This window comes from Phyllostomus discolor, chromosome 7 (assembly GCF_004126475.2).
Source record: "Phyllostomus discolor isolate MPI-MPIP mPhyDis1 chromosome 7, mPhyDis1.pri.v3, whole genome shotgun sequence".
Classification (NCBI taxonomy): Eukaryota; Metazoa; Chordata; class Mammalia; order Chiroptera; family Phyllostomidae; genus Phyllostomus; species Phyllostomus discolor.
This window is the reverse complement of record NC_040909.2, coordinates 108477452-108502112: the sequence shown is the minus strand read 5'-3', so window position 1 is coordinate 108502112 and position 24661 is coordinate 108477452. Positions and strand designations below refer to the sequence as shown.

At 40.1% G+C, this 24661-nt stretch overlaps 1 pseudogene; it reads left to right on the top strand.

The window, feature by feature from the left end:
- Positions 1 to 15304: 15304 nt before the first annotated feature.
- LOC114514830 lies at positions 15305 to 24509 on the top strand (annotated as a pseudogene).
- The last annotated feature ends 152 nt before the right edge of the window (positions 24510 to 24661 follow it).

The window sequence follows — 24661 nt, the reverse complement described above, 5'->3', positions numbered from 1 at the left end:
GCCTTGTTCTCTTCTGACACCATAAATAAACCTCATTTCCCCTCAAGGATTAGTGAGAAAAGTGCATTTTGAAAAATCTCTCTTTCTGCAAAGATATTAGGTAATTGCTACCCGCTGCCTTCGACTTGCTTCCCTTTAGCTCCTAATGAAGAAAATAAACAATGTTTCAAGTTGAGCGTGTCTTGGAGCTCTGCGTTTTAAGAAGACTTCTACTATCTTGGCATTTCTACAAGGTCTGATACATGATTTACAGTGAAACTGGCTGTGGTGAGCAGCCTAATCTCCACCAATGCCACGTAAAATCAGCCTTGCAACATTTTAACATTATCTGCTATTACTTCTGATCCACTCTCAGATTTCCTTTCTAGCTTCCTCTCATTTTTATTGGGCTACCTTAAGAGCTTCCATTATGCTAGACTGGGCATTCTACTTCCCTTTCTTTTGTTTTCTCTTTCAGTGTACATTTATGGGATCTGCTATGGGCAGCACACTGAACCCATTTCTGTGGGAGGATCTAACAGGAGTGTCCAATCCGTCACCCACAGGCCACATGAGGCCCAGGATGTATATGAATGCAGCCCTACACAAAATTGCCAATTTACTTAAAACTTTTTTTTTTTGCTCATCAGTTTTCCTTAGTGTTTGTGTATTTAATGTGTAGCCCAAGACAACTCTGCTTCTTCCCGTGTGGCCCAGAGATGCCAAATGTTTGGACACCCCTGAAGGATCAAGACCATTCACCCCCCAAGTGTTTACAGTAGCACAGGGTGAGCCCAATACTCCTATGAGGTTGAAAATGACAAGGGATACAAATTGTGAAGTAGTATTTGCAGCATGGAAGACCTCTTGGAAAAAGCATCCTTTAAACTGAACAGTGAAAGATCAATGGAGTAGGACCCGTGGGGATGAAGGAGGGAACATCAGACAAAGGATACAATGCAGGCAGAAGCACTGAATTGAGAAAACTCCCAACACATACACAGCCTGGAGTGATTTGGGTTCGCTAAGTCATTAGGCACCTGGAGGGAAGTCCTGTAAATCAAGGTTAGAAAGGTAGTTACCAGATTCTGGGCACTTGTGGTTAGCATTGTGATCACGCTGTGTTACTAGTCAACTCAGAATCTATTCTCTCCCTTATTAAATGGTGAATCATGCCTCTCTGCTAGGTGGAGAGGGGAAGGGTGAGGGGAAAGGAGTGTAGAGAACAAACGAGTAATGGTGTCCGCTCTCAAGGAATGTAATGGAGTAGAGAGATGCGCAGACATCCTGATAGCATAATTTATTGTGATGGGTCTCTGAACTAGTATGGGAATACAATGTCCCTCAATGCTAAAACCCACCCGATCCATCAGTCCCCAATAGAGAAACACCACGTGACATTTCTTCTGTAGAGTTTGTTAGCAAGATCTCATTCTCTTTCTTGTTCTTTCTCTCTCTTGCCTGTAGGTCCCAAACAGATAACAAAACTGTGCAAACTATTAGGTTTGAAATTAAGCTGAAAACAGTTAAAACTAAATAGAAATTAGTGGGAGCTAATTTAATTTAATGAACTAAATGAAAATAGTAGTGGCTCTGGTGAATTGAAGACTACATCTAAAATCTTCTTTTGAGATAATTATACACTCATTCACAGCTATAATAAATGAGAGAATGATCCTGTGTGCCCCCCTTACCTAGGTTCCCACAAAGATAACATCTGGAAAAACTATAGTATAACATCGCAACCAGGATGTTGGGGTTCATACAGTGAAGATACGGAATATATCCATCACCACAGAGTTCCTTCATGTCACCTCTTACAGTCACACCAGCTTCCCGCTCCCACCCTCTTCTGCATTTCTGACAACCCCTAATCTGTTCTCCATGTCTATATTTTTGTCATTTCACAAATGTTATAGAAATAAAATCGCAGTGTGTAAGCTTTTAAATTTTTTTCACTCTAGATTATTCTCTGGAGATTCATCCAGATTGTTGCATTTAACAATATTTTGTTCCTTTTTATTGCTGAATAGTATTTCATGATATGGATATACCATAGTTGTTAGCCATTCACTCATTTAAAGATATCTATATGGTTTCAAAATTTTGGCTATTATGAAGAAAGCATCTGTGAACATTCATGTAGAGGTTTTGTATGATCCAAAGTGTTTGTTTCTCTGGAATAAATGCCCAGCGATGCAGTTGCTGGGTCATATGGCAGTTGCATGTTTACATGTTTAAGAAACTTCCAAACTGTTTTCCAGAATGCTTGTACTATTTTACTGTCCCAGTTTATAATTGATCCAGTTTCTCTGTATTCTTCTCACTATTTGATGTCACCATTTTTTATTTTAGCCATTAGGACAGGTATTTAGTGACATCTCATTGAGTTTTAACTTGCATTTCCCTAATGGTTAATACTTTGAGCATTTTTCAGTGTGTTTCTTTGTCATCTGTGTGGCCATGTACTGTTTAATGATGGGAATGCATTCTGAGAAATGTGTCTTTAGGTGATTTTGTTGTTGTGAGAACATTATACAGAGCACTTAACAAACCTTGATGGTATAGCATACTACACACCTGGTCTACAGGTATAGCCTACTGCTCCTAGACTACAAACCTGTACAGCATGTTACCGTACTGAATATTATAGACAATAACTTTGTACATGAATGTTAATAGCAGCTTTATTCATAATGGCCAAGTATTTAATAGCCAAGTAAGTTATTCATGTATCAAAAAACAGAAAATTAACAGTAAAAATATGGTGTGGGAGATAAATGTGGTAACCTGTATGGGGCACTTACCATGAATGGAGTTTGCAGAACTGGAAGTCTCTCTGGATAAGTGAGTGGTGAGTAAATGTGAAGGTCTAGAACATTACTGTACACTGCTGTCGACTTTATAAATACTGTAAACTTCGGCTGCACTAAGTTTATAAGGTGACACAAAACTAAACCAAGCACAAAAGAAAATGATGCAGAGCAACACAGCATATTGTTTTACAACAAATATTTTTATAAGTAAAAAAAGCAAACTCTAAAATAGTAGTAAGTATAGTAAATGCACACCCAGTGACACAGTCATTATTATGACTATCAAGAATTATGCATTATGCATAATTTTGTGTACAATACTTTTATATAATTGGCAGAACAGTAGGGTTGTTTACACCAGCATCACCACAAACACATGAGTAATGTGTTGCACTACAATGACACTATGCAATAGGAGTGTTTCAGCTCAATTGTAATCTTATGAGGCCACTGTCATACATGCAGTCTGTCATTGACCAAAACATTGTTATGCAGTACATGACTATGTATGTGGATAGATAGATGATAGATAGATAGAGATAGAGATAGAGATAGAGATAGAGATAGAGATAGAGATTTTTATATGTAATACAAAAATATATTTGGTCAATGTCTATGTCTTTTGCTTAATTTACAGTTGGATTATTGGGAGAGGGAGCATTGCTTTTTTGTTTTTGTTTTGTTTTTTTTACTGTTGAGTTCTGAGATTTCTTTTTCTATTCTAGGTACTACTTTTTAGCTTGTTTTTCATCCTCTTAAGAGTCTTTCAAAGAACACAAGTTTTAATTTTGATGAAGTTCAGTTTATTCAATTTACCCATTATGAGTCATGCTTTCACTATCAAGTCTAAAAACTATTTGCCTAGCTCTAGTTCCCAGAGATTTTCTCCTATACTCTTTATAAGGTTATTATAGGTCTATATATTACACTTAAGCCTTTCTGAGTTTGTTTTGGTATAAAATGTGAGGTCCAAGGTGAGATTAACATTTTTGAGTCGATGTCTACTTGCTCTGGCACCATTTGCTTTCACACTTTTATCAAAAGTTAGTTGGGAATATTTATGTGGATCAATTCTGAGGTTCTCTATCTTATTCCATTTATCAATTTACCTATCCATTTCCTATACTACACAGTCTTGAATACTGTAACTATACCATGATTCTTAAAATTAGGCAAACTGATTCCTCTCACTGTATTCTCCTTTTCAACGAATATAAACTATTCTAGTCCCTTTGCTTTTCCATAACATTTAAGAATAGTCTTTTCTACATCTGCAAGTAATTATGCTGGAATTTTAAATTGCATTAAAACTGTATGCCAGTTGGGGGGAAACTGACATCTTTGGTTTATTTGGTCTTCCAATCCATGAACACACTGTGTCTCTATTTATTTAGATGTTCATTTTATCTTTCATTAATGTTTTGTAATTTTCAACCTATAAATCCTGTTTATGTTTTCTTAGATTACACTAAAGTATTTTTTAGCAATCGTAGATGGCATAGTACTTTTCATTGTATTGTAGTGGCCACATGTTCATTGCTACTGTGTTAAAATAAATTTGATTTTTGTATGTTGATTTTGTTCCCTATGGCCTTACTAAACTTAGTATTAGGAGGTTTTTGGTGGATTCCTTTGGATTTTCTACATAGACAATCACGTCATCTGCAAATAGGGACAGTGTTATTTCTTCTTTTGCAATAGGTGTGCTTTTTTTTTAAATTTTCTTGACTTATTGCACTAGCCAGAACTCCCAGCACTCTGTTGAATGAGAGTGGTAGGAGCGGACATATCCTTACCCTACTCCTGATCTGAGGAACAAAGCATTTCGTCTTTCACCATTAAGTATAATGTTAGCTGTAGGTTTTTGTTCATGCTCTTCGTGAAGTTGAGGGAGTTTCCCTCTATTCCTATTTTTCTGAAAATTTATATCATGAATCAGTGTTTTTATTTTTAAACAGTTGCTTGGGCCAAACACAGTCCATCTGCAGGATACTTTCAACCTTCAGTTCAGAATCTTGCAACCCCTACAACACAGGTGGCAAACACAAGGCCCACCCATGGGCCAAATCCGGCCCTCCACCTCGTTTTATCTGGCCAGCACCTTCTTTCTACCTGGCGGCAGCACCAAGCTCTCGCTTAACTGTAAAGGAGTAATTACGTTTATACAGTCCTAAAATTACATTCGGCCCTTTGAAGGCAGCTGAGAGGCTGATGTGGCCCCTGGTGAAAATGAGTTTGACACCCCTGCCCTACAATGAGATTGTCCAAATCTTTTTTTTTCCCAGCCATTTTAAAAGCAAGATGAAGGGTGGAATGAAAGAGGCTAGTGAAGAAGAAGCTGGTGGTATTCATCACCCTTCTCAAGCCACCACGTGGTTTTGTCCTTCATGTGTACAGAAAATGCCACCCAAGTGAGGTTCCCTTGTATGTTCAGACAGCAGTGCCTCCTCTTCTAAGAAAGTCATGTCTTCCCAAACCAGAAACACCATTCCCTTCTGATAAGTAATGCCATGGGAAAGTACACAGATTTTTATTTTTATCCCACTTACCGCCTTTTCTCCCTTTCCTTGGCATACTGTTGGCAAAGGACTTAGAACTCAACCAAGACTTTGGTGAGGCTCTTGATTGCCACTACACACAAAAGCTGCAAGTTGAAATGCTTAAATTTGAATTCATAAAAGATTAAATATAAGAAACCTTAGCTATGGATAGACTAAACTGAGAAAGACTAAAATATGATACAAACAAGAAAGGGAAAGAGAAACATAGAATGACTAAGACAGAAAATACTGTGTGTGAGATATTTGCTCTTCCAGTATGTTTTCAGAATGAACCACATTAAAATGAAGCCATCTGAAAATACCAAAAAACTATCTCAAAGCTGAAATTTTACAAACACAGAAAATATACACTAATTCTTACCTGAGTTCATTCTCATCTGTTTGATTAAATATCCATAGTTCAGTCTGGAGCGTCGGTTAAAGTTCTATGGAATCCAGCTAAAGAATTGTGTAAGACAAGAATGGTTCTCTCAATACCAACATATTTTAGAAAATTTGCCATCAGTCTAGAATCATTCTCTCCAAGACTTTCCTTCAAGCATGCAGATTTGCTCCTTACTTCTGTATACAGGAATTCAGAACAAAGTGAGTAGATCACCTCACGACATTGGCTTTAGCCATCACTTGAGTGAGTCCTACTATCCAGCCATACAACATTGTAATCTTTCCCATTACAACATGTAATTATAAAGTCTTTATGAACTGCATTTTGAACTCTGTAATCTGAGGTAAGCAATCTTTGTCAATTTATCCTAACTTCTTTCAAAAACTTCTACCCTAAGTGGTACAGATTGAGTAATTCTTCTGATCTCATAGGGCCATGGGCCTTGGTAATGCCACATGTCCATTTCAGTTCGATTAACTCCGAATGAAGGAGCAAGTTCTGCTTTGGATACTTGGCAATGTAACCATAAACAGAAGACTAATCTTTCAATAATACAAGTTTAAGAAAACAAGAGGTGACTGGAACTCTGTTGTAATGAAATTGCCCGTGCATGGCAGTTTCAGGAAGGGTTTTTTTTTCTTCTGGGAGAGCCGAGAGAGCCACACTGCCTCTACCCAATGAAAGTAATTGAGTGAATGATTTCACTTGTTTCTTCTTTGGACTGAATTAGGTCGTCGCCATCTGTGGAGTGTGCTAAATACCTTGGGGGAAGAAGGCTGTTTTCTCATGTCATTTATGTAATGGCTGTGTTGTCACTTGCCACCTTTGAGCAAAATCAATATGTAGCAGAAGTTGGGCCAGGTTTTCCACAGCTGGAGTAAAGTAGGGAATTGGGGCAATTGTTCAGTCAAATTGAGCACATTTTTAAAAAGCAACCCTTTACTTCAAATTACTCAAATGCTTCAGGGAACACTTCTAATTGCCTTGGCCTAACGCTTTTCTTCAGCTATTGATGTCTGGCCACCGAGCCCCTTGCTGGAGCCACCATCAAATGTAAATGGGTGAGGAGTTTTCAGGGGAACACATTTTCTCCAAATATTGGAAGGATGGTCAGGAATAAGAAGGACTGGGCTATTTTGCATGAAACTGAAAGATAGACCTAACAAGATACTGGGCAAGATGTCCCAAGGAGGCAGTTTTCAGTTCACTGAAGGAGCAACTCCAAATTCCCCAACAATAAAATAGGCTTCCCCAGGAGGTAGCGAGTTGTCTGCAGCTGGATGTGTCCAAGGAAGGGGTTGAATCAGTGTTTCCTAAACCCAGGCTCACAACTCACTAAAGAGTTACGAAATCAACCCTGACCAGTGTGGACGTTGTCCTGCAAAGTGAAAGGCTGCAGGTTCAATTCCCGGTCAGGGCACAGGCCTGGGTTGCAGGTTTAGTCCCCAGTCAGAGCATGTACAAGAGGCAGCCTATCAATGTCTCTCTCACACGTTAACTTTTCTTTCTCGCTCTCTTTCTCCCTCCCTTCCCCGCTTTAATAATAAATAAAAATTTATTTTAAAGAATTATGAAATCAACTTAGTGACATGGTATTAACATTTTTCAAACATTGAATAAAATGGAATGGCATGGAATAAGCAGGATGGAGTGGAACAGAAGAGAATAAAAATATAGGGCACTGCAATAGAAATTTGTTTTGTGCACCTTTAATTACATGTGTGTGCACACATGTGTGTGTGCACAAATGTACACACACATGTGTGCACTAGGTCACAGTGCAAAATGTGTTTCAGGTGGGCTAAAGTCTAAAAGGTTGAAAAACACTGGATTAAACCTCTAGTTGAGGGGATATAAGTACTGGGTGTGAGGGATTGAACTACATGACTGTCAAGACATAGCTCAGAAAGGAACATACCATCAGTTAAAGGCCCACAACCTCCATGAGCCAAAAAGATATCAATTCTCCAAAAGCGTGTAAATATTTCTAGTCATGAGCTTGGGAAAATATTTTTCTCATGGGTCATGATAGAGAAAACCCTTATGGCATTACACCCCAGCAAGGGTCAGAAACCAGGTCTGAAGAAAGCCATACTGACACAGCCCAGTACAAGTGTTCCGGTGATCTGGTTTATTAAAGGGCAGACATGAACTTGGATGACCTTATTTGCCACATAGTTAAGTTCATAGCATCAGGGCAAACATGTTAAAAAACAAGTACATTGTGCTAATGGGCAAACAACAGTTGCCTCTCTGCTTGTTCTAGAAAAGTCTCAATGTCTTTCAGTTTAGATCTTTGAACACTTACCAAATTATATTACTGTTAGTTGTTTGGAGAGGTTTTTCTATTTCTCTCTCACCACCATCATATACAAAGTGAGCTCATCAAGGATACAATAGAAAAGTGACTGATTTTACTTTCTGAGGCCAGCACGATGCACAGGATGTAGTAGGTGTTCAATAAATGCTTACTGAATAAACGAAAGAGCTTACAATAACATCAAAGAAAACCCAACTATCTGGGGTAGAAAGACAAAGGGTGACAAAGAGAAAAAAAGGAAAGGATGAAGTTCCGAAAGTTTGGAAAGGAAGGGGTTTCTCCCGCAATCCAGAGAGGGCAAGCCCACCTTAGACACAGAGAGAATAAAAGTGCTTTGTTTCCAGATCCTCTTTTCTGTGATCTCCATAGCAACATCAAGGAGACGTGAGCTCCCAGAATTACCTCCTAAACTAGATTCTGTGCCATTTTATGTTCTTGTAAACATTTTTATGTACTTCAGAAATTTCTGTTGCTCTTAAATAACTAGTATCAGAATAAACTTTCATTTAGCAAATTCAGGAGGGAGTCAGGGAGGAAGAGGCATGGAGAGAAAAGAAAAAGGAGAAGAGGGGATTTTGTCACGTAAGGTCACCAGCTCCCCGAACACGGTGGCAGGGAAGGCTATGCTGCCGCCTCAGGAAGAACGTTGCTCGGTTTTGTAAGCCTGCCAGCTTTCTTGCCCCTCTAAGGCACTAAAATCAAATGTGTTCCAATGAGGGAGTGGTGTCTAGTCATTAGAAAAGGGAGTCGGAGCCAGACTTTTGACTTTTTCCATTCTTGGCTGTGCCACAGGATCTCACTGTAGCCTTGGCAAATGTTTCCTCTCAACATCTTGAGGTCTCTCTTGACACAACTGTGAAATGTATATGAGTGTCGGAGAGTGTGAAGGGTGGATGACATCAAACTGCAAGCAGGAGCCGTGTTCCAGTGGAGAAATGGTCAAGGCATTAATGAGCATCATATTCCAATGAAGAGCACAGGCGCCATCCAACGAAGGGGTGAGAGTTTGAACATCACAGAAGAGGCCATCGGAATAAAAGTATATACTCCGTGTTACAAAATAGGATCACACTACACACACACCCTCTCAGAAGAACTGATAGGATACACAACCACATCAATATAACAATGCAAACCCTGCACAGAGAACCTGAAGACCCTGGGATTTAAGATCCCTGATGTCACTTGCATCTGTCACGTTTCTGTCTTTTGAAGCCATCCAGAATTCTTTTTTAATTTAGAGTTGGAAAAAAACCTTTGAGGTCATGAAGTCTGTTTTTTCTGCCAAAATCGGAATCTTCCTCCAGAACCTACTCACAGGTAGGTTTGACTTCTGCATGAACATCCCAGTGACAACGTGTTGTCTCTGAAGGAAGCCCAATCCTTTGTGAATGCTCTAGCAATTAAAAAATGGTTCCTTATGTTAAGTCTTCACAGGTCAATCTTCTTTTTGTACTATTACAATCAGGTAGTTTAAGAGCAGAATAAAAAATGTTCAGTATGAATAAAATGGCCAACTGGGACTGAGGGGTGTCCTGGCACATGGGACTACAGTGCTGAAACCAGGAGTGTCTGGGAAAACCAGAATGATTGGTTGCCTTAAGAATTAAATAGAGACAAACTTATCATAGGTGCGAGAGAACTCCATATATTTACTCTCCTATCAGACTGCCTTCTTGTGTAGTTTGTCCTTTTGATAAGCATTGTCCTTCAGACCAAAGGACTGAAGGAAATTGCAGGGCTGTCTCTTAATACGATTGGCTCTTCCAGGGTGACAGTTATTAAAATAATTTCTGTCTTAGCTGCTGTCGCTCAGTGGATTGAGCGCTGGCTGAGAACCAAAGGGTCACCAGTTCGATTCCCAGTCAGGGCACATGCCTGGGTTGCAGACCAGGTCCCCATTGGGGGCCATGTGAGAGGCAACCACACATTGATGTTTCTCTTCCTTTCTTTCTCCCTCTCTACCCCCCTCTCTAAAAATAAATAAATAAAATCTTTTAAAAAACACAAAATAATCATTTCTATCTGGCTTACTTTGGGCGTGACTGCTTCAGTGCTCTAGGGAGAAATTCAGAAAAGATCTCCTGATTTAATCAATGAAGATCACATGAGAACACCATATGCTAAAGACAAAGATACATGCCTCACATAAAACATTCGTAACCTACATTAACAGTAAAATAGTCAGTCTGGAGACATTAAACAAGGAAAAAATATGAGTGCCTTGGCCTGTGTTTTAAATAATATTCTCAAACCAGCAAGTTCCAAGTGAGCAGTCTCCGCTTCTGGCCCTCTTAGGTTTGGTCAGTGAGGGCTGTTCTCTGAGGGTCCCAGAGTGCTCGTGGAGAGATCCTGAGAATTAGAGTCAGGCTGCTGGGGTCCAGCCTGGGAAGCTGGTCACTTAAGGAATGATGTTGAGAATGAAGAGATTTAATAAGGATGTTTTGATAGGTAAGGAGAGCCATACTAAACATGAAAGAAGGTGGAATACAGGAAAATAGGGCAGTTCCTGTACGGGGATCTCTAACTGTACAAGTGCAGAAGTCATAAAACCATATATACAAGCCATTTAGCAATCCATTAAACAGTTATAGAGTCAGGGTTCCCAGGGTGAATAATACTTCTTTTCCCGGGAGGCAGGAGAGATCTCAGTTCCTGATTTCTTGCCTGAAAACCCAGTCAGGGGGAGGGAGGTGAGAAGAGAAGAAAATCGTGCAGTGGACTCAGGCACAAAGAGACCCCGCTTCTCGCTGGAACTGCAGGCAGCGTTGGTTTGCAGAAACCGAGCCCTCAAGGTGCCACCTCTCCCTTAACAACTCATTTTCCTACAAGGTAAGAGTGAGAAAGCCTCTCAGTATGGATATTTTTTATATCCCACATTTTATCTGCAAATACAAATTGGGCGTACAGCAGCAACTGGCTCCCATAGACTCCATTTGGAATAATGATGAAGTTCAAAAGGTTAATCAAGTTATTAACATTTTAAAAGAAGGGAAATTTTCTTTCCCAGATGGCTTAACAGGTGACTCCTATAAATTACACAGTACATTACAGCGGGCATCCGCTAGCCCAGTTATAGTAGAGAGTCTGTCAACATTTCCATTATAAAGCCCTATTTTCAGAGTTTATAACTCAGCCATAAAACTCTGCTCCAAGCTGGGCCTTGGCTTTCTAGTTGAATTTTCAGCTCAGCAGCAAACTCTTTTTTTTTCTTTCTTCTCCTTCTCCTCCTTTCCCTTCTCCATCTTCTCCATCTCTATCCACTAACATCCTCCTCCTGGCCTTCCTCCCCCCCAGTCCCCCGCCCCCGCCCCGTGAAAATGTTAGGGGGTTTTTGTTGTTGTTGATGTTGGTTTTCATTTACTCTAGATTAACTAAGTGAAAGGAGGACTTGCACATAGGGAAATCTTTCAGCTGCTTTATATTTAAGCACATTGTTTTAATGCTCAGGTATTAAGATTTTTCTCAGACACTATTAGGAATCAAGATGTTTCTAATCAAGGACTATGTTATAACCATTCAAATCATAATGACGATTTGTAGGCCACTAGCATTTGAGAGGGGTTGGTTTAGGAGAGGTGATTTATAGTCAAAATGTTTCACTTTGTTTCTTGATCTCCAAATGTCTCTATTTAATCCCCTCCCCTAAAGGTAAAAGCAACGGCGCACATCCCATGATTTCATCCACCCACGTGAGGGGCTTTGGAGAGCACAGCGTTAGCACGGCAACTTCCAGATGGCGGGGCTGTGTGTATTTACAGGCCACCAGGGGAGAGAGAGAGACAACGCGCAAAACACAAAGTGACAAAGAAGGTGCATTAAGTGACGAGCGGAGGTCTGCTGTTCCAAGTCTGGCCGGTCACAGCCTAGGGAGTTTTTATGGCCTATTCAAAGCTGTGGTGCAGACTAAACAAAGTTTCCTTTACTTTCACCATGACATCCTCAAAGACCAGGCCAGAGGGTGGGGAAGGCTGAAGTGCACAGCCAACTCCGTTCAAACAGGAGATCGCTGCTTTGCTGTGAGAATGCTGCTGCTGACCTTGGAGTTTCGTCCGCAGGGCCCTCTGAAACCCTACCTCAGACAGAAAGTTAAGCCACATGGGATTTCCCTGCAAATGCAGGGGAGGGATGGTTCAGAGGTGTTTCGGGAATGGCACTGAAACAGTCTCACAGGGGAAAGCAGGTCACAGTGGTGGTTAGACAATTGTACCCCAGACCCATCTGAAAACATTTCAGAAAGAGGGGGGTTTCTCATCTCACCAGCATCGTCCTGATGCCACCTCAGTAGCTCATGAAGTTGGGCATCACCTGCCACCTGGGGAGGAGATGGCCCAGGGGCAAAGGACAACAAATGCCCTGCTTTACCCAGGGAGAGACCTACTGGCCTCCTTCTTCCTCAAAAAGGGAGACCGCAGCTGTTGGATTGTCCAGGGAGCAGCACTTGGCTTGAGAAATGTTCCGGTGAAAGGTGCTAAGACCTATCTACTGAGCTCACCGCAGGCGCATCTGTTGAAGAACCTCACTCACACATCCCATTATCCTAGCCGACTGCCTTCTTTCTTGCTTTTCTTTTTTTTCTTTTTCTCTCTCTCTTTTTAACCTACTTGCTCATTAGCAAAGATACTTGGCTTGGAAGAGAACTGTGCCCTTTACAGCTCATCTTCTCCTCCTCTTGGGTCCTATAGTCCTGTCTTTGAATTTGCGATATACATGAGCATCCTTTCCATAGCAATAGAAACAGCAGCCTTGTGAAAACAGGATTTGCAGTTCAATTAAAAAAAAGAACTGAAAAGAGCCTCCAAGAACAGCTGGTCCAGCCTCCCACACAGACAGGCACACAGCTAGGCAGACCAAGGATGGCGTTCAGTCAGCACGCCCTGACTGAAGCGGGAAGAGCCCGCCTCTCCTCGCTGTTCTGTAACTAGATGTCTGGTCACGTCACTCTCGTGCAAACTGGCCAAGAGCTTCAGACAGCAGGGCCTGTGTCTTGTCTATCATGTCCCTCCAGCATTCTACCCAGTGTCTGAGAACTGTGGCTGTTTCAAGGACTTTGTTGAATGGTGGGTATACTGCATGTTGAACTTATAATCAGCTTTACAGCCAAGATTTGTTCTTGATGTGTCTAAGTAATGTATCTTCATTATAATTTAAAGTCATTTATGTGAAAGCAGTAAATTGTTCAAGGATAGTCATGAAATAATTATTCATCCTGCCCTGGCCAGTGTGGCCCAGTGGATCAAGCGTGGGCTGTGAACCAAAGGGTTGCAGGATCGGATCCCAGTCAGAGCACATACCTGGGTTGTGGGCCAGGTCCCCAGTGGGGGCCATGTAAAAATCAACCACACACTGATGTTTCTCTCCCTCCCTTCCCCTCTCTCTAAAAATATAAATAAAATCTTTTAAAAAATAAATAATAAATAATTATTTACTCTAATGCCTAAGGCAAGTTATTGATTCACCACCCCATTTTTCTCATTGTCCTGCTTAAGAGTCACCATCTTCCTCTCTACAACAATTCACTTTCTGCTGGGACATTTCTGATGTACTCTGCTTTTTCCTCTTTTACATTTCAAATTGCATTTGTAACTCAGAGCACTGAGTGAGGACTCTGAAAGCCTTGAATCTAGTCCTGCTACACTTGCTGAGTGACCCTCCATGCAAGTGTACCACGATGGGGACAGCTGCTCTGAGCCTCTGTGTCCTCACCCCTAAGATCCCTGCCTACTTCACAAGTGGGGAAAAATAAATCTATGTGAAAGCCTTTGGAAATTCTAAGTTGCATACGAGTTGCAGTTATGGGTGTTACTGAAATTATTCATTCAGATAAGAGTGCACCCAATGGTGAACACAGTAGATCGCTTGCCAACCCAGCATTTACCAGCTGGGCTGGCAAGAAATGATGGTTGCTAGTCACAATCTCACATTCATTCAAGAAAACTGGAGCTGGACAGTAGTTAGAGTGGTAAAAACATTTCATTCAGAAACTATTGCAGTAGGGGGAACAAGACCTCAGCATAGAACAGGCCTTAGTTCTGATTACAACAAGAACAAGCAGGGACTGACAGCCAAGGAAAGGCATGGGGAGGTTGATGGATGGAAAGTTACTAGGAGAAGAAATCAAAGGTAGTGGAATCCTTTCTTAACTCACCTGACAGGAATCTTCTGAATGTAGGCAAGGGTGATCTGACAGCAAGTAGAGAGTCACTCTGAACTGACTTAGCAGGATTCTTGCTAACCGAGCTATGCAGGCCCAGCGAGGACTGGAGTGGGATTAGAGACAAGGCTCAGGGTCCAGGTGTAGTGGAGAAAAGGTCTCCAAGGAGCCTGATCAAAGTTTGGTCCAGCAGAGAGTCTCCATCACATTATTCAGCAATTCTCAGTGTTAGCCTGTGGTTCTCCTCAGGTCTTCGTTTTAACCATGTTTGTGCCACTTCTCATCCCCACCCCACACACACACAACTTTTTAAAAATATGTATCTCTGCCTCACAGGCCCTCATTTAGGCAACAGATGTGACCCACAGAGCCAACTATGAATTAAAATTTCAGAACTAAAGTGACATTTTAAGCATTGCAAGCAAGATAAATTTTAAAGGAATTTTACTTTCCATCTCTTTGTAAATGGAACATGTAAATATGTGGGTTCTAATTTATAGGCTGAGAAGTCAACATTTCAAACTGAACTTTCCCTAAAGCAGAAGCCAACTGGAGTACATTTTTTATCCCTAAAGGGAATGAATGGGTTGTTTTTCTGTGATGACCCGCTTTTTCTTTTTCACAATTTCAGCAAAAATAAAGACCAGATAAAAACTGAAACTTTTGCTTGCTGACCTCAGTCATTCGTTGCAAAATTCCATGGTAACCCTACTCCCCATTATCTGAATGGAGCCTCTGCGTGTTCCTTTAGCCCGGAGTCTATCGGTATCCCAGTGCTGATATGCACGAGCCCTGCAGTTAGCCATTCAGCAGCCTGATAGACGGAGATAACACTGACATTCCCCCTTTTGGCCAAATACCCACACACTTGTTGGCACCGCCAATTTCAAACTTTTTAACCTAACAGCCCTATGAGGCTTCGTCCGTTCTCTTCCTGTGCCTCCTCCCCCACCACCATCAGAGAGGCACGTGTTTTTCTTCTCATCATGTAGCGGTCAGAGTATGCAGAATCCGTTTTCCCAGTTCTCCTGTTTTACCTTATATGACCCGAATCAGTTTTCAGCCTCTTCATGTGTTCGCATTTTCGACATGTTCCTTCACAAGTGGACAAAGCCTGGCCTCATCTTTAGTTCACATTTGTCTCTCAGGCTTTTCTCAAGATCTTATAGTCTGCGTCTTGCTGTACCTGCCTCCCCTCCTTCACAACAGTTGATTGAATCAGCAACCGTGGTAATAGCTATGGGGCCCTGCTGTGGACTTCAGGTTGGATGTAGTTGTTTTCAGTTCCAACATCCTGGAGGGTATTATTCTTTCCATTTTACAAAGGAGGCTGCAGGACGCCCCGTGGTAGTAACTGAGTGGATCCGGGAACTTGCTTCCTGACCAACTTCTGTATTCTTTCTGTGTACCAAGCTAAGTAGTCTTGCTGCCCCGTTCTCCTACCCAGTTCCCCATTTTCTTACTTCCCATGTTTCCCTTCTCTCAGTTCACTACCAACTCTAAATCAGCCATGTAAGTGGCCAACTCATAAACTTCCCTTTTCCTCTATTTTTATCCTACCCTCACCCTTCACCGAAGCATTCCTCAAACTGTTTCTTCATTTCCTCACAGAAGATTAATTTAGTTTCAGGGTTTACTCTCCCTTGAGAAATCGCTGGACAATGAAAATAAAATCAGGGGCAGATACAGAGCAGATCTAGGTGTTGTGAGGCCTGAAACTTATAAATTTTGAGAGATACCTTCAGGAGAAATAATGCAAAATTACTAATATAAAACTAAGCAGATGTGTGTTTATTTAGACTAAGAAAACCAATCAAAACAAACCTCAGATTTTAAAAGTTAACAAAACATACAAAATCCAGAAAGTCAACATAACATTTTCTCAATTAAGTGGCTGATACATCTGCATAATATTTTTTGTCCTACATCTTTTAGCTGTTACTCTGATTGTCTTTTCATATGACAAAAAATATTGTAATATTATTTTCAACACAGAAAAAAAGTCTTAATTTAGACTTTCCCTAAAATAATTGCTCCAAATTTAGTTTTTATACTTGATAACTCAAAACAATTTGTTTCAGCTTTATAACTATTGATGATAATGTTATGCTAAGATGCTATTTAACATATTAACATGCATAAAACATAGGATGTCACATAGGTATATCATCTACGTATAATATAGCTACAGTTTCAGCCCTACAAAAACAGAAATTTTGACAAATTCTATTTCTCACATTTCCAAAAATACAAAGAAAAGGCTCTGTGGCGTGTTTACAGTTGCATATGCTGCATGAAGGAATATAATTTTGTCAAGAAACAGAACTTGCATGTTGTTTAAGCATTGATGAGAGTTAAAGCTATTGCTTACGATTTTTCTCATCTACAACTTAGGAGAATTTTCCACAGATTGGATTCTAGATCCCCACACTTTAAACTCTATTCTCCTTCCACACCCACATGTTTTCCATGCCACAAACTGCTGTGTACTATGACTTCTCTATTGGCAACTTCATGTGAAAAACCCTGGGGGAACTAACAGCCCTGGCTGATGTAGCTCAGTGGATTGAATACCAGCCTGCAAACCAAAGAATCACCGGTTCGATTCCCAGTCAGGGTGTATTGCTGTGTTGCTGGCCCAGTCCCCAGTAGGCAACCACACATTAATGTTTCTTTCTTCCTCCCTTTCCTCTCTCTAAAAATAAATAAATAAAATCTTTTTTAAAAAACCCTACAGGAGTCATTTCAGTGAGCAGTAGTTATATTTCTACATCATTCCTATAAGCAACAGCTAGAAAACTATTTTTAGATTACACTACAAACCATAAATACACCTTACTAAGCCCAAACTCAGTGAACACTAACTAAACTTTCACTTACCTGATACCCCAAAACGTGGGCAGTTATCCTCCAGTGTGAGAACAGGAATGACAGGCAGAAATTCAGAACACAGAGAGGTAGCAGTCTTAACCAGTTATAGTTAAAATATCATACATGTCCAAATTTTACAAAAATTATGACCATATAAACAACCTTATGGGGCTCCTCCCAGAGCTTTGGAAAGAATCTGTGCAAGCAAGAAGGGGTCTGAAATACGTTTTATTTCCTTTTAGGCAAATCTGCCTCTGGTAGTTAGTCACCAAACCAGCTTCCAACACAATCTTCAAGGCTCTGTAGAGTGAAAGTCCTGCCCAACAAAAACAAAGCTAGATTACCTAGCAAAATGCTTTAATAGGATTAAGTTTTATGGACAAAGTAACTAAATTTAATAGACTCTAGAGTCCTTAATTGTAGCCCATTTTGTTGTGTCTTTTCATTGTCAGATATAGTAAGTGATTAACACCTACTATGAATGAAATGAATGAATGGTGTTAAAAAGCAGTATTCATAAATATATCCTTGATAAGTAAAATATAATGTGAAGCAGGAAGGACAGTGAGCCATATCCGTGATCCCCAAAATTGCGGCATCTGCCTGACACCTGTCAAAGAAGTTGTAACTCAAATGATACTCTCAACACAGATTGTTGTGTGACAGTGACCAACAGTCTCTATCCAAATAAAACTGTTTTTAAACACTCCTGGATGTGAATCCAATGTGGAAATGGATTTGAAATAAACATTGAACATTTTGCCATCTGTTACCCTGTTGAGTCACCGAAGAATATTCTTCCCAAATGTTCATGTTTTCAGATTAATTGGTCCATGGCTGCCAGGCATAAGGAAGAAAGAAAATCTGAAATTCGATGATGCCACAAAGCTGTAAAAGATTCACTGCAGAGACCCTGCTATTCGGAGATGAAGTTGTGGATTAACACTGAGGTCTAACCAGGGAAAACGTCCCTAGGTTGTTGAAATACTTTATCCCACAATTAATCATAAAAAACACATGACAATAACTGTGATTAATTTAATGCTTGATTTTTTTATCTCAAAACATCTACCAAAATATATTTATTTCACATTTCCAATCTTTAGAGGACATTGCTTTTAAGGAACATCAGAAATTTCTGTAAGAATTTGGAGTGAAGGAAGGAAAAAAATAAAGGGTACAGAATGAGAGACAACTAGAGTAAATGATGGGTGAGTGAGATTTCCAAAATAGCAAAAACAGGAGAAAAATTTAAAATAATTAAGGAAACTTCATACTGTTTCTCACATTTCAGTAGTGCCTTCCCTCCGAGAGGTGTAGCACAAACCAAGCAAGTTAACTCTAATCTACTCAAGGCTAAAATAAACAATACGCAGTTGGCCTCCCTCCTAACATCACCTCTGGCTGTGCCCGAGTTACTGTCCAGCACTAAGTCCCTCCTGTTTGCAGACAGCCTGAGTCCACAGGTCCCAACCCCAACTTCAGGGCCACCTTCATGCTACTTTCATGCCCTGAATGTCATTCCAGGTGATGGAAAATAGAGGCAGACTCTAGGAAATCATTGCAGGAATGTCTCTTAAGGGGGTGGAGACAATTTCTTGACTAATAAAAATTTTAGCAATCTTAATCAAAATCCAGTAGAATGTTTCAAAAGTCAAAAAGCTAATTTTAAAAAGTATATATGAAAAAGCAAAGGCTCCACTACAGCCAAAATAATGTAGAAATAAAAACCAAAGTTGGAAACCTCATAGAATCCAATTTCAAGATTTACTCTAAAGGTACAGTAGCCAAGATATTGTGATATTGGTGAAAGATGAACACATAGATCAATGGAACATAATGGAGTCCAGAAATATACTCATAGGTATATGGCAAATTACTTTTTTTACAAGGTGGATACATAGCAGTCTTTTCAACAAATAGTACTGGTACAAGTAGCTATCCAAATGAAGAACAAATAAACTTTTTCCATACCTTGCTCCTTATACAAAAAAATAAATTTAAAAAATCATAGATTTAAGTGTCAAACATAAAACCATAAAACTTTTAAAGATAACAAAGGAAAACTATTTATGATCTTTTTTTTTAAATCCTCACCTGAGGACATTTTTTACATTGCTCCTAGATAGGAAGGGAGAAAGAGAAACATCAATGCAAGAAAGAAGCATTGATTGGTTGCCTCCCATGCACACTCGGGCCAAAGATTGTACACTTCAGGTTGGGTATCAAACCTGCAACCTACATATATGCCCTAACCAGAATTGAACCTTCAACCATTTGGTTATGAGATGACACTCTAACCAACTGAGCCACAATGGCCAGGGTTATGACCTGTTTTAAGCAAAGATTTCTTGCATACAGCAAAAAAAATAAATTATAAAAGAAAAAATTGATAAGTTGGAATTCATTAAAATTAAAAACATTTCTTTGAAAAATAAAATTAAGAAAATTTTTTAAACAACAGAATTTGGGAGCAAATATTTTCAAAACATGTGTCTGATAAGGACCAATAATGAGAATATATAAGAACACTTAAAACTTAATAACAAGTCAACAAACAACCCTTTTTTCTCAAAGAGAAAGGTAACATCATTAAGATGATAATATAGGTCATTCCCTCAAAGAGAGGCCAACTAACAACTATACATATACAAAACACCATTGTGAAAATCCAAAAATATAGAAGTCATGCTAAAGCACCCCCTCCCAGACTACCGGGGCTGAGAAGGTCCATATTGTGGGTAAGAGGAGAAGCTACACTCTGACCATACCATCCTCCCTTCAGGCCAGTGCAGTTCTGCACCAGGAGGGTCCAACTGGATCCACATTTTCTCCAGTAGGAAAAAGAGAGCCCAAGGTTGAACATGCAGCTGCCCCAGTACTGTGGGTCACTTCACAGAATGCCCACTTGCGTCTCATCTCACAAGGATTACATGGGGGAATCTGTGGGGCTTAACCACTGGAGATAAGATTATGAGGGAGGAGGGGAATAGAGCTTACAGTAACCAGGGCTCAGATCTTAGTAGATCCAATATACTAATCTTGGTAGAGCTGAGCTGTTAGCTCTGCCAACAGTAAATAAAAGCATGCTAATGAGCAGTATAAAAAAATTAATGTAGTTACAAAACTATGGTATATACAAGGTCTGTCTGGAAAAAGTCTAGCCATTGTTAATATAATGAGAATGGTTTGTGCAATATCGATATAACCTGATAGCCAAAGAGAGTGGACTAGAATGTGCATGTGTGAATAATGATGATGTCATCGGGGCAGTAGATGCCATTGGGTGATCATGTGCACTGTGTGGCCATTGCATTCAAAAAGACTGAGTGAATAGAGCAATAAATCTGCATCAAATTTTGTGTTAAGCTTTAACATTCCTCCATCGAAACTAGTCAGTTGATTCAGAAGGCTTTCAGGATGATGCAATGAATGCCATGCCATAAAAATGTGGACTACACACTTCAAAGATGGTCAAGAATTTGTTGAAAGTGATCCATGTTCTGGAAGGCCTACAACAAGCAGAACACTTGAGAAGTTGAACGTATATGGGCTTCAATCAACAAAGATCAGTGACTGACAGTGTGAGACCTAGAAGCTGATCTGAGAATTCCAAAAACTGCAGTGTCTGAGATTTTGATGCAGGATCTTGGCATTAAATGTATTGTGGCAAAATTTGTTCTGTGACTTCTGCTACCAGAGCAGAAGGAACATTGTGCTGCAGTTGCTAATGACTTGATTCAAACCGCTACCAATGAACCAGATTTCCTCAAGAAGGTCATAACAGGAGACTCATATGATCCAGAAAATAGGCCCAGTTGTCCCAGTGTAAGTCATCAGGTTCTTCACGCCTGAAAAAGGCACAGGAAAATCAAAGCAAGATCAAGACCATGTTAGCTGTGTTTTTTGATTGGGAAGATGTTGTCCATCATGAGTACGCCCCTCCAGGCCAAACAATTAATATGGAGTACTACCTCAATGTTCTTCATCAGTTGAGAGATGCAATACATGAAAATGGGCACAGCTATGGGTAACTGGTGACTGGCAGCTTCATCATGACAACACGACCACTCATGCATCATGTCTTAGGCAGAGGTTTTGGTGAAACATCAAGTCATCCAGATGACTCAGCCCCCTTACAGCCTAGACTTGGCCCCCTGTGACTCCTGGCTTTTTCCAAAACAAAAATCACCTTTGAAAGAAAAGATATTTCAGACTGCAGAGGAGGTTCAGGAAAATATGACAAGACAGCTAATGGGGATTCCAACAAAAGATTTTACAGAGTTTTTGAACAGTGGAAGAGACACTGGGAGAATTGTGTGAGGTCCCAAGATGCCTACTTTGAAGGGGAGTGAGATGTCATTGTCCTATGTATAATGTTTCTTGTGTCTTCTTCAATAAATGTCTCTATTCTTCACATTACGTGGATGAGTACTTTCTGGACAGACCTCATACATGTTCAAGGTTAGATTTTATAATATTGTAATGGTCATGCATAATTCACTTACTACTCTTGTTCAAAAGTTAAGCAACAAATTTATTAAAAATAACCATAATGACATTAGTTTGTTACTGAATGCATAAAATAAAAATGTATATTGTAATAACAATAACCTAAAATGTGGGGGTGGGGAAGAAGTAAAAGTGTAAAATTTTGAAATGCTATTGAATTTGTTATAAACTTAAAATAGGATGCTATAAATATATTTTATGTAAGCCATATGGTAACCACAAAGGAAAAACCTGTAGCAGTTCCACAAAAGATTGTGATTAAGGAGACAAAACATACCATTACAGAAATTCATTAAGTCACCAAAGAAGAGAACAAATAAGAAGCACAGAGCAAAGGATCGACAAAGTAGTCAGAAGACATTGAAGATAATGGCAATATTAAGTCCTTAGCTAACAACAATCATCTTACATGTAAATAAAGTTTACAACTGAAGGACATTGAACGGATTAAAAAAACCTAGATTCAATGATATTTTGCTTAAAAGAGACACACTTTATCTTTAAGACACATGTAGACTAAGAGTGAAGGGATGGTATGATATTTCAAGTAAATGGTAGCCAAAGGAAACCAGGGGCAACTTTAAGAAAACAGACTTTAAGCTAAAAATGGTCAAAAGAGACAAATAATGTCATTATATAATAATAAAGGGCCTCAAGAAGATTCGACATTTGTAAATAATCAGATACTCAGCATCAAAGCACCTAAATGTATAAAGCACCAAATTCTAACAGAACTAAAAAGAGAAATAAAGAGCAATAGTTGGGGACTTTAATACCCCACTCTCAACAATGAATAGGTAACACAGAATGAGAATCAATAAGAAAACGGCAGATTGAAGAACACTGTGGATAAAATAGACCTAACAGACATATGCAAAGCATTTTATTCTACAACAGCAGAATACACATTCTTTTCAAGCACACAAGAAACATTTTTTAGGAGAGATCATATGTTAGGCCACCAAATAAGTCTTAGGAAGTTTAAGAAAATTTACATAACACCAAGTATCTTTTCTGACCACAATGGTATGACACTAGAAATCAATAACAAGAGAAAAACTGGGAAATTCACATGGAAATTAAACAATGCACAACAGAATAACCAAAAAAATCAAAGAATCATCCAAAAGACACATAAAAAATTATCTTGAGATAAACAAAAATGAAAACACAATATACCAAAATTTGTGTGATATAGCAAAAGCAGTTCTAAGAAGGAATGTTATAGCAATAAACACATACATAAAAAAATAAAGTTCTCAAATACACAAGCTAACTCTACACCTCAAGGAGCTAGAAAAAGAATAACAAAGTTGGCCCAAAGTTAGCAGGAGGAAAGAAATAATAAAGATTAAAGCAGAAATAAATGAATTGGAAAACAGCAAAACAAACAATAGAACATATCAACCTAACTAAAAAGTGTTTCTTTGAAAAGATAAACAAAATTGACAAAACTTTAGCTAGACTAGCCAGAAAAAAAAGAGGGGACTCAAATATATAAAAATTATACGTGAAAGAGAGGACATGACGGCTACAAAGGACCATAAGTGACTACTATGAACAGTTACATGCCAATGCACTAGGCAACCTAGAAGAAACAGATAAATTCCTAGAAACACACAACCAATCAAGACTGAATCATGAAAAAACAAAATATCTGAACAGACATAATGATTAAGGAGACTGAAGGAGTAATCAAAAACCTACCAACAAAGAAAAGCACAGGACCCCGTGGTTTCACTGCTGAATACTCCCAAACATTTAAGACCTGGATCCAGAGAAGCTGGCAGGAGTCAGAAGGCCGCAGAGTCTAAAGGACCAAAGGCGTTTGTTTACAATTTGCTGAAACAGAAGATAATAAAAAAGAGAAGGAACAAGAGAATCAACTGCTGGTGCCATTGAAGGAAAAGGCAGTCCTGGAGGTTGAACAAGCCAGCCTGCGGTTCTCAAAGGATGGCTTCAGTGGGCTTGAGGATGACGCTGCTGAGGTTCCAGGGGTCAGTCAGGCCCAGCTCCTGTGTGAGAGCCATTCAAAGAGGCAGTTGCAGCCACTGCCGCCGCCATCTTCCAATTTGAAGACTGAGAGAATCTTTCTGGTGCCAGGGTAAGGCCCCCTAAGGAGGCAGGGGCTCCATCAGGGACAGAGGCTGCCTCTGGCCCTGGGGGTGAAGAGAGAGCTGACAGCTCAGACAGTGATAGCAGCAGCCATGAGGATGAAGAGAGCTGGGAACCAGGCCATGATGAGAAGCGATGCTGTGGACCTAAGTCAGATGATGATGAGTTTGAGAGAGTGTCCATTGAGGACCTAGTGAAACATCAGATACTGGACCCTGAAGGCCTTGCTTTAGGTACTATTATTGCCTCTTCCCAAAAAGGCCAAGAGGGGCCACACAGTTAACTCTTTTGGCCAGTATTCATTTACTGAGGATAAGTGGGGAGCTCCCAGAGCAGTTTGTGGCAGGAGGAAAACATCACAGGACATGACAATTGCCTATTGACAGGAAGAAAGTAGAGCATTACCGGAAACACTGGAGGCAAATCAATGTGCGTCCCACCAGGAAAGTGACTGAAGTTAAATCCAGAAAGAAACTGAGGATGCCGAAGATGCTGGAGCCAACCAAGAAGAAGGCAGAGGCTGTGGCGAACATGGTGGACATCTTAGAATGACAGAAACTGGCACAGGAGGCTGGGCTTGGCAAGGAGAAATACCAAGTCACCTATGAAGTAGTCAAAAAAAGGTGTGGGCTGCAGAGTGTGCCAGTCAGCGGGAGTCAGAGGTCATTTCAAGGAGGTGGACTCAAGGATGAAGAAGGACCAAAGAGCACAGCAGTGGAAGGAGCAGAAGAAAAACAGACAGAAGTGAGCAGAGCCACCAGAGCCTCTGAAAAGGCAGTGCATGGACAAGGAGGAGCGATTCATAGGGGCTCATGCTAGCCTCCTTGGAACCTGCCTTTCCCTTGTTTGCATCGCACTCACCTGGACAGATAGCAGGGTACCGAGAGCTCTCATGGTGGTCCGGAGCAGTGAGGAGGACATCCTCTGCCCCAAGGCAGGTCTCCTGGT